Here is a 12,993-nt window from a genome sequence, read left to right as displayed (position 1 = left end):
CTATATGGTGTATAGGGATGGACGGAGATGGTGTGTAGCGGCTGGGGTAGGAATTTGCATCTGTATCTAAACTGTTCTGCAATTGTATCTGATATCCTTTGTTTCTGTTTCTGTATCTAATTCTGAGAATTAATTTACTAAAGATGAACTAAATTAACATTTTTTATTTTATGGTTTAGTTGAGAATGTAAGTTACACACTGAGTTGTAAACTCATTATTTGTTTGTTGGATTACAAGTAACTCATAGACTTAGGTTGGTCGACGTGGCAGAAGCTCGATCATTCCTCTTTAGTTATTTTATCGTTCCTTTTATAAACTTATGCTAGTGTGTGCTTATTTTGGATTATGTTTCGGAAGTTGAATTTTATGTTTGATTTAACTAATTACATGCTTTTTGACTGTTGAACTTCAAGTAATTAAAGGTTGGTTTGTTCTAAAATAATTTGATGTAACCTTCAGACTTGGTATTAACTTCTAAACTAGGTATGGGGTGTTACAAGCGAGAAGAAACATTGCTTCTAAAAATTACAATAAAGCAATTTTGCACGAAAGAAATTAACTCCAAGAATTGAAAATTTTATTAATGAATAAACGCCTTTAATGAATCTTGAAGAGGTCTTTAAATAGGCTAGCTAATTACATCCAAATAAAACTTTCAAGTATAATAAAACTTTAATTAATATAAATTAGAAGTAGTTTTAATGGACTAAACTTTCTTGTTGACTAAGAAACATAAAACTTCTAAATAACTTAAAATACTTAAAAATATCTAAAAGGTTGAATAAACAAATAATGATAATATAAAACTTAATAAATACAATATTGAGCTCATATATAATGAAAATTAAGCCTAAAAATCAAACTCAATATGATTTAAACTGGAGTTAAAGCTCAAAACTCGTAATTTTCTTAATAATCCCGTCCATAAATTTTGTTTGTGCAATCTTCATTAAAGCAGTCATAACTTGAGCTCTCGGACTCAAAATTGAGTGATTTAAAGTGCATTGCGAAGCTAAGAGACAAATATTTGATCCATATGAGACATGTTGACCCAAAAGTGCATGGATCTCTTCAAAAAATGCACCACAAGTCAACTGATTATAACATGGGCTAAGCATGTGGGCTTGATTGGGTTCTTTGAAATGTAATCCCTAAGCTTGTTAACATCTTCCATATGGACTTGTCATCACTGATTGAAATTTTAAGTCCACGAATAAACTTGGACTCTTCTATTAATCTTCATTCCATAATGAACTCCAAGGTCCATTATTTTAAAGCTTCAACTCTTCTTCTTGAAATTTATTCGTGATAAAGTTTTCAACGAAGAAATTAAGTTTTGACTTCAACTACTTGGATATGGATCTCATGATTGGGCCTTAAGAAACTAAGCTCATCTCCATCATAGGTCTTGAATTGGGTCAGGCTGCTCGTATCATGAACCTTAAAAAATGTGGCTTAGAAACATTTTAAAGTGCTTGAGGGTTTTCAAAAACATTTTGTAGAAAGTTTAAGTCATTTAGATACTTTGTTTTTGAATTTATAACACTTGAAAATTTATTTGAATAAAATCGAAATAATTGATGCAAATTTGATTAAGAGGTTTTATAATTAAGTTTATTATATCAAAATAATTGAAAATTAAAGCTTAATTATTTTTCATTTTTAAATGTAACTTTCTATACCTTCGAATCTGCTGAATCTACTGTTATTGAGAGGCTTTTATTATATTAATTATAATTATAATTATAATTATATTAGAAAGCTGATTCATTTAAAAGATGTTCATTCAATACAATTTTTAGGATGGAAACTTCCAATTCATATATCTCCATGGGTGTGAATTCTACCAACATCATTCCCATCCTCACTTGTCAACTTCTAAATCATGCCAAGTAACTCAATTTTCTTTATTACCTATAGAATATATATTATATTGCGGATATTCCTTATTATTATTATGATGTTTTCATCTATATATTATACAAAATTAGCTTTAAAGGGATTGTATAAAAAATTAGTAAGAGCATTCAATAAAAATAAATTTAAGCATTAAAACTTAATAAGGGCATTTTAAGTATTTTGTAAAAGTTAATTAATCTATTTATAAATTTTAAATATTATTATATTTTATTTTTATTTAATGTATATCTATATTTATGTATTATATAGATATTTTCATCTCCTAAAATGTCATGTGAGTAAATAGGGTAAAATTTACCTTCCTTCTTTCTTTCTTTTTTAATTTAGGCATAAAATAAATTTAGCCCCTAATTTTTATTTTTATTTTCATTTTGGCCCTTATTATTTTTTGCATCATTTTGACCTACAATCTTTAAAATTTAGTCAAATTGCTTGTTTTGGACAAAAAATTGACTAAACTATTAAAATTTTAATGAAATTGACGTGGCATGTGGCATTTTATGTATATTTCACTGCTAACATGGATAAATTTTCTAATTTTTTATGAATTTTTTTAAATTTGTTACTTTTTTTAAATATTTTTTTGTATTTTTATGAATTGTTCATGGATTGCCACACAAGTGGCCACGTTAATGCCATTAAAATTTTGGCCCAACGGGATCGATATAGACACATAGGTTCATGGATCCATACATCTCGATCAGAAAAGACTGAATAGAAAAAGAAAGAATCAGAATTGATCAATATATTTCTCGAAACAAACAAAAAGGAAACGAAAGCTGAAACATAAATCAAGGTTCAACTAAGCCTTATCAGGGACTTGCTTAAGAATAAGAAACAAGAATCTCATGTAAATACCATGGAATAAGGTTTGATCCTATTCATGGGGATTCCGTAAATATTCCCATTCCAAAAATAGAAAGTTCAAAACAATTGGAATTCTTTTTGGAGATTTCATGATCTGGCATGTACAAAATGAAAACTTCATTCTCGATTCTATGAGAATTTTTATGAAAGCCTTTCATTTGCTTCTCTTCGATGGAATTTTTGTTTTCCAAGAATGTATCCTAATTTTTGGCCTAATTATTCTTCTGGTGATCGATTCAACCTCCGATCAAAAAGATATACCTTGGTTATATTTCATCTCTTCAACAAGTTTAGTCATGAGCATAACGGCCCTATTTCTCCGATGGAGAGAAGAACCTATGATTAGCTTTTCAAGAAATTTCCAAACAAACAATTTCAATGAGATCTTTCAATTTCTTATTTTAGTATGTTCAACTCTATGTATTCCTCTATCCGTAGAGCACATTGAATGTACAGAAATGGCTATAGTAAAGTTTTTGTTGTTCGTATTAACAGCTACTCTATGAGGAATGTTTTTAAGCAGTGCTAACAATTTAATAACTATCTTTGTAGCTCCAGAATGTTTTAGTTTATGCTCCTACCTATTATCTGGATATACCAAGAAATATGTACGGTTTAATGAGGCTACTAGGAAATATTTACTCATGGGTGGGGCAAGCTCTTCTATCCTGGTTCATAGTTTCTCTTGGCTATATGGTTCATTCGGGGGAGAGATCGAGCTTCAAGAAATAATAAATAATATTATATGTGTTTATATTTAATTATAAGGCTCAAATATACATTTAATCTGTAACACCCCTTACCCGTGTTCCTTGCTGAAACAGAGTATAAGGTATTACTAGAACTCAAACACTTATAATTTTTTTTATAAAAATTTCGGCAGCATTTTGGCTTGTTTTTACGTAAAACCCCCTGCAACTTTCCAAAAACGATTTCAAACAACTTCAATATTTCCAACCAATTACAGATATATGTTCAGACATAATTTTTCCATTAATAATCACCAACATATTAAACCGAACAACACTACATATATATTTATACCACATCACATAAAGTCATCTATACATGTCATATTTCAAAATATTAATTACAAAATACCCAAAAATTTGATGATAGTGTGGATGATTTCCTGACTTCGTCCAAATTCCGAGCTGGCTGATGTCACTATAATCAAGGGAAAATAAAAACGAGTAAGCATATAGCTTAGTAAGTAAACATATGACAAATAAATAAATTTCCCACATGATTTCATAGCAACATAATTTTAGTCACACATAAATTTCAAGGTTCATTTAATTTCCAGCAAACTGTCTTTCTACGTCACAGACGCTAATTTATTTTTATCTGGAACTACAGGACTCCAAATTAAGTTCCGTAAATTTTCCCCGAAACTAGACTCATATACCTTTCCACCATAAAATTTTAAGAATTTTTGATTTATCCAATTAGTACAGTTTATTCTTTAAATATTCCCCTGTTTCACTGCCTAACGGTTCTGACCTCCCTTTACTAAAATTTACTTAACTCTCTGTACAAAATTCAAACAATGGTTTTGTTTGTTTCTATTAAAAATAGACTCAATAAGGAATCCAGGAATATAAATTTCAGGCCATAATTATTTTTTAAAAATTTTTGGTGATTTTCCAAAGTTGGAACAGGGGATTTCGAAATCAATCCAGCCCTGTCTCAAATAAATTCAAATATCCCCAAATATACAACTATTTTGCTTGCTCTGTTTCTTTCATATGAAAATAGACTCACTCAGATTTAATTTCATATATTATTCAACCTCCAATTCATTTTCCACCATTTATGGTGATTTTTCAAAGTTGCCCAACTGCCGTTGTTCAAAACAGTTTTATATTTAATTTGCTCTTTTGTAGTATATTTAATTTGCTCTTTTGTAGTTTTTGATACTTCCTCTTACCTTATACATGGGTTGACTATGTATCAAACCCAATATTCCTCCCATAAATTTGTCCACCATACATAAATATTCACCTTCCCAATTTCCTCGTTGAACACTCGGAATGTTAACCGTTATCGGTGGATTCAGCACTTAGCAACCACCAGTGATTCGGGGAATCAGCACTTAGCAACCCCTTTCACATTCAAAGATATGGTGGAATCAGCACTTAGCAACCACCAATTATTCGGGGAATCAGCACTTAGCAACCCCCTTCACATTTAAAGATACGGTGGAATCAGCACTTAGCAACCACCAATGAATCGGGGAATCAACACTTAGCAACCCCTTGGGGGAATCAGCACTTAGCAACCCCCTTTATATTTAAAGATACGGTGGAATCCGCACTTAGCAACCACCAATGAGTCGGGGAATCAGCACTTAGCAACCCCTTCATATTCAATGTACTCCGGCTTATTCCGAGTGTTCAACCGAAACCCATATTTTCAACACTTTACCACATTTCCCAACTTAACCATATTTTTAGGATTTTTATCAAATATTTATTCTATGTTCAAATAAATCTCAACATATATCAAATAATGTCAAAATAATGCATTAAATCACATGTTTACTTACCTCGGTGCAAAATATCAAAATTTTGCAATTTACTCCACTACCTTCTCTTTTCCCCGTTTGAGGTAGTCTTCTCGTCTTTCTTGATCTATAATGGAAAATTTAACTCATTTAATGTCCACATTTATTAAAATAATCAACCACCCAACTTTTTGAAAAATTACAATATTGCCCCCAAACTTTTGCATAATTACACTTTTGTCCCCAAGCTCGGAAATTAAACTTCATCACTTATTCTTATGTTTTATGACATGCTGAACATTTTTCCCTTCTATGGAAACATCAAATTCTCACTCTAACACATACTTTTGAACATTAACTATTTTTACCGATTATGTCAATTTACCCGTTTTCGTTTAAAATCGCTTAGCAAAAGTTGTTTAACATAATTTCTAGCTTCATATTCCACCATAAAACAGCAAAATAAACACTTTTCACCTATGGGTATTTTTCCAAATATAAACCCTAACATGAATTAACAGTAAAATAAGCTAAATCGAGCTACGAGGATTTCAAAAATGCAAAGAACATTAAAAACGGGGCTAGGACGCACTTACTATGAGCTTGAGAAAGCAAAGAAACCCTAAGACACCATTTTTCCATCTTTTTCCCATTTTAATTCTATTTATTTACTAATGACCAAAATGCCCCCCATTTAAAAAAATCTATTTCACCCATTTCTTATGTCTATTTTTGTCCATCAATTAACTAATGGTCTAATTACCACATAAGGACCTCAATTTAGAATTTCATAACAATTTGACACTTCTAACATGTAGAACTCAACTTTTGCACTTTTTACAATTTAGTCCTTTTGACTAAATTGAGTGCCCAAACGTCGAAATTTTTGAACGAAATTTTTACGAAATTTTTTCGTAAAATTGTAGACCATAAAAATATAATAATAGTCATATTTTCCCTTGTCGGATTTGTGGTCCCGAAACCACTGTTCCGACTAGGCCCAGAATCGAGCTGTTACATAATCCCTCGAACTTGACATCTTCTCCCAAGTTGGTACTTATGATCTTTTGTAACACCCCCACCCGACCTGTTCGTCAGATCTGGGTGTAGGCGTCGCAGCAGGACTAGGTTATGGTTGTAATGCCTCAAAATATAGGGGGTTAGATTAAATAAATAACCAAATAATTGAATAGACTTGATAGTTAAGTTGTTAATGCATTCCTTAGAGGTATTAGGTTCTATCCTCTTCTCTCCCATTTCTTTTCTTTTAATTTTCAGTAAACTAAGATGAAAGTCACTCTATCATATATATTAAATGAAGTAGAAAATAAATAAACAAGTGTGGTTAGCAACCCAATGGTTAAGCATTCTCCCTTCTCTTACGTGCTCCTAAGTTCTAATTATGCCACCCTCTCTCATTTTCTTTTTAATTTCTACAATATAGGTAATTTACCATGCAACCCCTTAAAAGTTTGAAAATCTAGCAATTTAGTCCTTCGTATCCTAATTACCCTAGGATTTAGATTTTTTTTTTCTAATTCAATTTGATTTCTCCCTCTTTTCCCTTTATATTCTTCTTTTCTTTTCTTCCCCTTTTCTTTTCAACAAATTTGTCATTCCATTACTAAAATTAATTTTGTTCCTGAATCAAAATTTATTCCTAATATTAACTCATTTTCTTACAGGAATCGTAATTGTCGTTAGAAACCCCTCAATCTTTGCCAAGAAGCAATAAGTACACCTCAAATCTCGAAGTTGATCTTGAATCTTTATAAGATTTTCTATCTAACGTTAATCTTGCAATAAAATTATCCTTCTCAATTTTTCATCGAATATTTTGATAATCTTGATAAATCTTGAATATTGTTACTGATTCGAGTGTAAATTTCATTTGAATGACCCGTTACAGGTGCATTGGACCAAATTTGAATGTAAGATTTAAACATAAGGGACATCGCTTGGAATCTTGATGAAAGGTGTGTTCTTTCACAAGTGAATCGGGGAAAAATCGTGCCTAGAATAGGGCCACACAATTTGCCACACGGGCATATAGGCCACCTATATGGACCACACGACCCCTTGCATGGTCATGTTCCCTTGAAACCCTAGGTTTTTTTATTCTCACACGGCCTCCTCCACACGGCCGTGTCTCCCTTGTAGGTTGATTTTGCAAATATCACACGGTCACAGTATGTCACACGGCCGTGTACCTCCTCCACACGGTCCGGTCACACGACCGTGTGTCCTCTATTTTTCATATTTTATAGTGTTGCCCTTATTTTTCAAATTTTACAAATTTAAAAATTTTCTAAAATAATAATTTTGAGACCTAAATAAGTTAATTAATGATTCAAGTTTATCATAGAGGCGCTCATGGGTCGGGCGGCCCGACCTGGCACGACGGCCCACCCGAAATATGGGAGGGTTCGGGTAAAAATATAGGCTCGAAATATGGGTTTGGGCAGAAAACGGGTTGGGCCTCGGGCAAAATTTTTTTTTATATTTTTATTTTTAAAATATATTATTACATTTCCCATTTCCCCTTCCCATTTCCCGTTTCCCCTTTCCCCGTGCATCTGATAAATCCCTAAGCCCTTCCTTCCTCCTTTTTTTTCCCCAAATCGAAAATCCACCTCCACCGATCCACCATTCCACCTCCAGTCCTCCACGGCTCCACCCAATTCGAAAATCCACCTCCACGACTCCACCTCCTCTCTAACGGTGCTTCTAGCCTTCTACGTCTTCTGAACCTCTCATTTCAAATGTGAGTTTGCTATTAACCCTATTTCCTGTTAACCCAATTCAAAGTAGTTTTTTGCTTTTTGCTTTTTGATTTTGATTGTAATTTTGATTTTTGTTGTTAATGGTTTTCTGATTTTGATTTTGAGAAACTGAATCTTCGGGGGGAGGGGAATTTAATTTCTGCTATTTGACTACTACCTTGGTAGTCACACTACATCTGCCCATCCATTACTAACTTCAGTTTATTACAGAAGAAAAGAGAAGCAGAACCTATGATATGTTATGCTATAAATTATATTAACCTAAAAAATACAAGTTAACTGAACTGTATTTACCCATTTAGTCTCAGTGTTAGCCCTCATCTGTTAAGAGCAACCCTGAATAGGCCCTGGGTCCATCATCGTATCCATTTGTAGTGGAGCAACTCTTTTTCGAATAAGCATTTCCACAGTGGGACATGTTCTTTTCCGCCCACCCCTTGGCCTTAACTGAAACTGCTCATCCGACTTTATGAAGTCCCCCTGAATAGGAAACAGTCGTTACAATCATTACTCTTTGTCTATCACGAAAAATACCTATGACGAAATAAACAAGCTTATAATAGCATTTAATCATTGACAACTAAATAACTTACTGGAACATAAACGTGGAGCGCTGATTTCTCATGGTTATCTCTGACATGCTTGTATGAAAATCTCATCCCACAACCAGAGAAGCTACATGCAAAAGGCTTGAGTTCTTCATGCACAGCCTTGACATGCTGAAGTCACACCAATGGTTGAAAGATGAACTTCTTAGGCAATCAGGCATATAGGAACTGGTTATTAAACTCCTATTAACTGTTGGTAGACCCATTCATAGAAGACCAAAATTGTCAGATCTCTCACTTATGATGTGGTTCAATGAATCATTGGCCTACAATAATTGGATGCTAAGGGCTTTTGAAATTGCATTAGTAACAGGTTACAACTTTCATAGCTATCTATATATATAATAGTTGTTTATAGTTATTAATTCAGAATATGGATCCCTCGAGAGGCCAGAACATCTATAGGTAATGAATCGCCTAAATTTATAAATTTCTTTTAACCATGAATACTCTGACTGCTGCTGAATCAGTGCTTTGCTAATTACTGTACTTGGACATTAGAATATTTTGATTTATATTTCAAAGTAGTATAAAAATTGAAATTATGAAACCACTAGGCAGCTAGTAAAAACCTAATTACGGTTTAATGTCCTAGTAAAAAGTCATTAGATCTTAATTTGGCTGGTAAAATTGTTTGGCTATTAAATAAGTATGCAGGTCTGAATCCCACCTCCAAAGGGTAAGGCAGTGGGTGTTTAGGGAAGGGGTATAGCTAGCTTACATAGTAGATAGTCTGGTAGTTGGATCAGGAAAAAAGAAATAAAAATAGTTGGATCAGCTAAATTCTTTCTAAATGTTTAAAATTTAATTTAGCTTACAGTTTATATTTTGTTATAAAATTAAATATGTTGATGGATTAATGTATGAATATTATGGTTTGTTATTTATTGCTATAAAATTAAATATGTTTAAATATTTTGTTATAAAATTTAGGTGACAGGATAGAATTGGAAGTGATAAAATTGGACTTATAACAATGATGGCCAGGGAGTTGGCATTAATGGCCGAGGTTGAGAGTTAAGAATAATGAACTACCTATGGAGATTTGAGGGTATTGTTATTAATATTGCAAAGGTTTGTTCAAGACTAGTCAAGTTTATATCAGGTAAAACGGGGTTGTAATCAGGTTGTAAATTTGGGTCGAAAAGAACTAGTCAAGGCCTATACCCATAGCTCTGAGTTTCGAACAAAGTAGTTAGATGCGATAAATGCATGCTTCTCTCAAGACTAATACACACTTATACCAATTTAATTCAATTCTTAATGTTTTGACTGGTACAAAATGTTAGATTTTACTACTGGAATGATACTTAAGATTTTAATACTGAAATGATGCATTCTTAATTAATGCAAAACTGACCTCACTTATTTTATTTTAATACTAATCTTTTTTTTTCATTATATACAAAAAAAAATATAATTTGATAAAATTTTAATAACAATTAGTTTTAATTTTAATAAAAATATAATTTTAATTTTTAAAAAACGGGTCGGGCAGGGCCGGACTCCGTATTTTTTCCCCGGGCCGGGCCTGGACAAAATCTCAAGCCCATATTCTGGGCCAGGCTGGGCTCGAGCCTAGGAAGCGGGCTAAAATTTTTTTTGGGCCGGGCCAGGTTATGAACTCCTCTAGTTTATCATACTAAAGTATTTTTCTTTTTTTTTCTTTGAAAATGTTTTTAAATATACATGGCTTCAAATTTATGTGCTCTAGCATAGAATTAGTTATATTGTAACAAGATTTAAATTTGACATGTTTAGTTTTTTAATTTAACTCGAACAATTTCACTCGATTTGACTACACTGGAATTTTATTTCACTCGACTCGATTCAAAAAATTTCCAAATCGAATTAGGATGATAGAGTATGACTCGTAAACTTGATTAACTCGAAATTTGTTCACCCGATTCGATCGAACACTCACTCTTAAATGCTATTAGCAAGATTATAAATGAAGTTTATAAAAATCACAATTTTATTGAGTTTTTGAGTTTATCAAAATCATAAATTTACATGTAAGTAAATCGAGATTTAATTATTATGTGTTTAAATATAATTGTATTATATTTGATTATATGTGTTTGAGGGTCAAATTGATGAATAAAATTTATTAAATAATTTAGAATTAAAATCAAACTAATAAAATATGTTATTATACCAATTAGAAAAATCCCGAAATGTAAATGAAGGATCTAAAACGTTAAATTTTGATAATTGAGTAATAATAATGGGGTGGCTTTACCTAATAGCTTCTTAAAATATCTCATTATTGAAAGGCGTGACATCTAATAAAGTTATTGTGATTACGTGATTAGATCTTTAATAACTTGATTAAGAAAACTAGTTGAGGAAAAGAAGAAAGAAATATTATTATTATAATGGCATTTATATATTATAACACTTTCGTCAGCTGTCTGGTTGTACAACCATTTTTAAATCCAAACAAAGAATATTTGGTTTTTCAACTCTATTTGTCACCATTCTCATTTCCAATAAATAAATTCATAATATTTTATAATAATAAAACCAATCCATTCCTATTTTTCTCTTTAATCGGGTATTAATTCAGTTTGAAAATAACTAATACATATTTTATTAAATAACTATTATTATGGTTTTGTTTCTCCTTTTATCTCTTCTTACTTTTATATAGTCATCGCTTTTAAATAAAATAATTAAAATTAACATATCTAGAAATTAAACTCGTGTTTAATGGATTTATAATCAAATTATTTACCATTTTAACTTTTAAAATAAAATTATTTCGCTCACCAAATTTGGGTGACGTGGGCATACACATATGTAGATAATGTCACTAATTGCATTGGTGTCACAAGTCAACTTGATATTTAATTTTTAATTTTTTTTACTAACTTGATAACTTATTGATGTGCTATAAAAAAATGACAATATTATGATAAACAATTGGAGTGCATTTAATATTCTTAATATGATGTATTTACCTATTTCAATTTTCTTTTACTCACAAGTTAAACTCTTTTTATTTTAATTTCGTACATATTGTATATGTGTTATTATTATTATTAGTTTTACATCTTTCATTTCATTATTTTTAAATGCATATTTGTGTTCAAAATTTTTGTTTCCACATTCATACGAAGTATTTATTTTAATTTTTTTACAGAAATAATATAAAAAAAATATGGGCTTTCAGGGCTTGGGTAAAAATTAGCCTAAAATGTTATAACGGTTTTTTTATTTACATATTTTAAATATTATTATTAATTAAAATCATTAAAATATATATTTATAATTTTCATATAAATATATATATAGGGTTTTTTGAAATAATATAAAAAATAAAAATATATAACTTTTTTATTTACCAAAATATATCAAAAAAACAAAAAAAAAAAAAAAAAAAAAAATAAAAAAAAAAATGAACTGATTTGACAACTCCCTGGGTGGAGGGAAGCAGGTTGGCGGCACCAAACAAGGGAAGCAGGTTGGCGGCACCAGTGGAGGGAACCAAGTTGGCGGCACCACCCTTGAATTTAAGGGTGGTCGGTTGGTGGGGGGAAGAAGGAGAGGGGAAGAAGAAGAAAGAAAGGAAGAAAGAAAAAGAAGGAAAAGGAATGGAGAGGAAAGAAAGAAAAAGAAGGAAAGAAAGAAAAAGAAGGAAAGAAAAGGAAATTGGAGGAAAGAAAGAAAATTAAGGAAAGAAAAGGAAAGGAGAAGAAAAAAAAGAAAGAAGAAGAAGAGGAAAGAAGGAAAGAAGGAAAAAAAGAAAATAAGGTAATTTTTATTATTAATTTAAGATTTTTGTAATATTTGTGTGTTAAAAAATAATGTTAAGTACATTTTACGTATTTTATTAATTTATTTAGGATATATAATTTTTGAGATATATTTAGCATGAAAAAATTCATTATATGTACATTATATGTTGATTAGGAATTTTTTTATGAAATTGACTTAGGATGTTGAAATTAGTTTTGTTAGGAAAATAACATTAAAAGTAAAATGATAAAGAAATATATTTAAGAAAACATAAAATACGAAAAGCAAAAACGAAAATTATATATTCACCGAAAGTAAGAAAATGAGAAAAAATTATATCTTTAATAAATTTTAAACATAATGCACTGAAAAAGTATAAAATTATAAAATTTAAAATGACGATATTTTTAAAATAATAAAATGCGGAGAGAAAATACGAACAAATGGCCAAAATAATAGTGTATTACTAACTTTTTAAAAATTGAGAAATAGTTAATACAAATATTTTAAAAAATGTAATGAAATAATATAAAGTAATAAAATAAAAAATAAAAATATTTTTATTGA

Source organism: Gossypium raimondii, chromosome 1 (genome assembly GCF_025698545.1).
Source record: "Gossypium raimondii isolate GPD5lz chromosome 1, ASM2569854v1, whole genome shotgun sequence".
Classification (NCBI taxonomy): domain Eukaryota; kingdom Viridiplantae; phylum Streptophyta; class Magnoliopsida; order Malvales; family Malvaceae; genus Gossypium; species Gossypium raimondii.
This window is presented reverse-complemented; position numbering follows the sequence as displayed.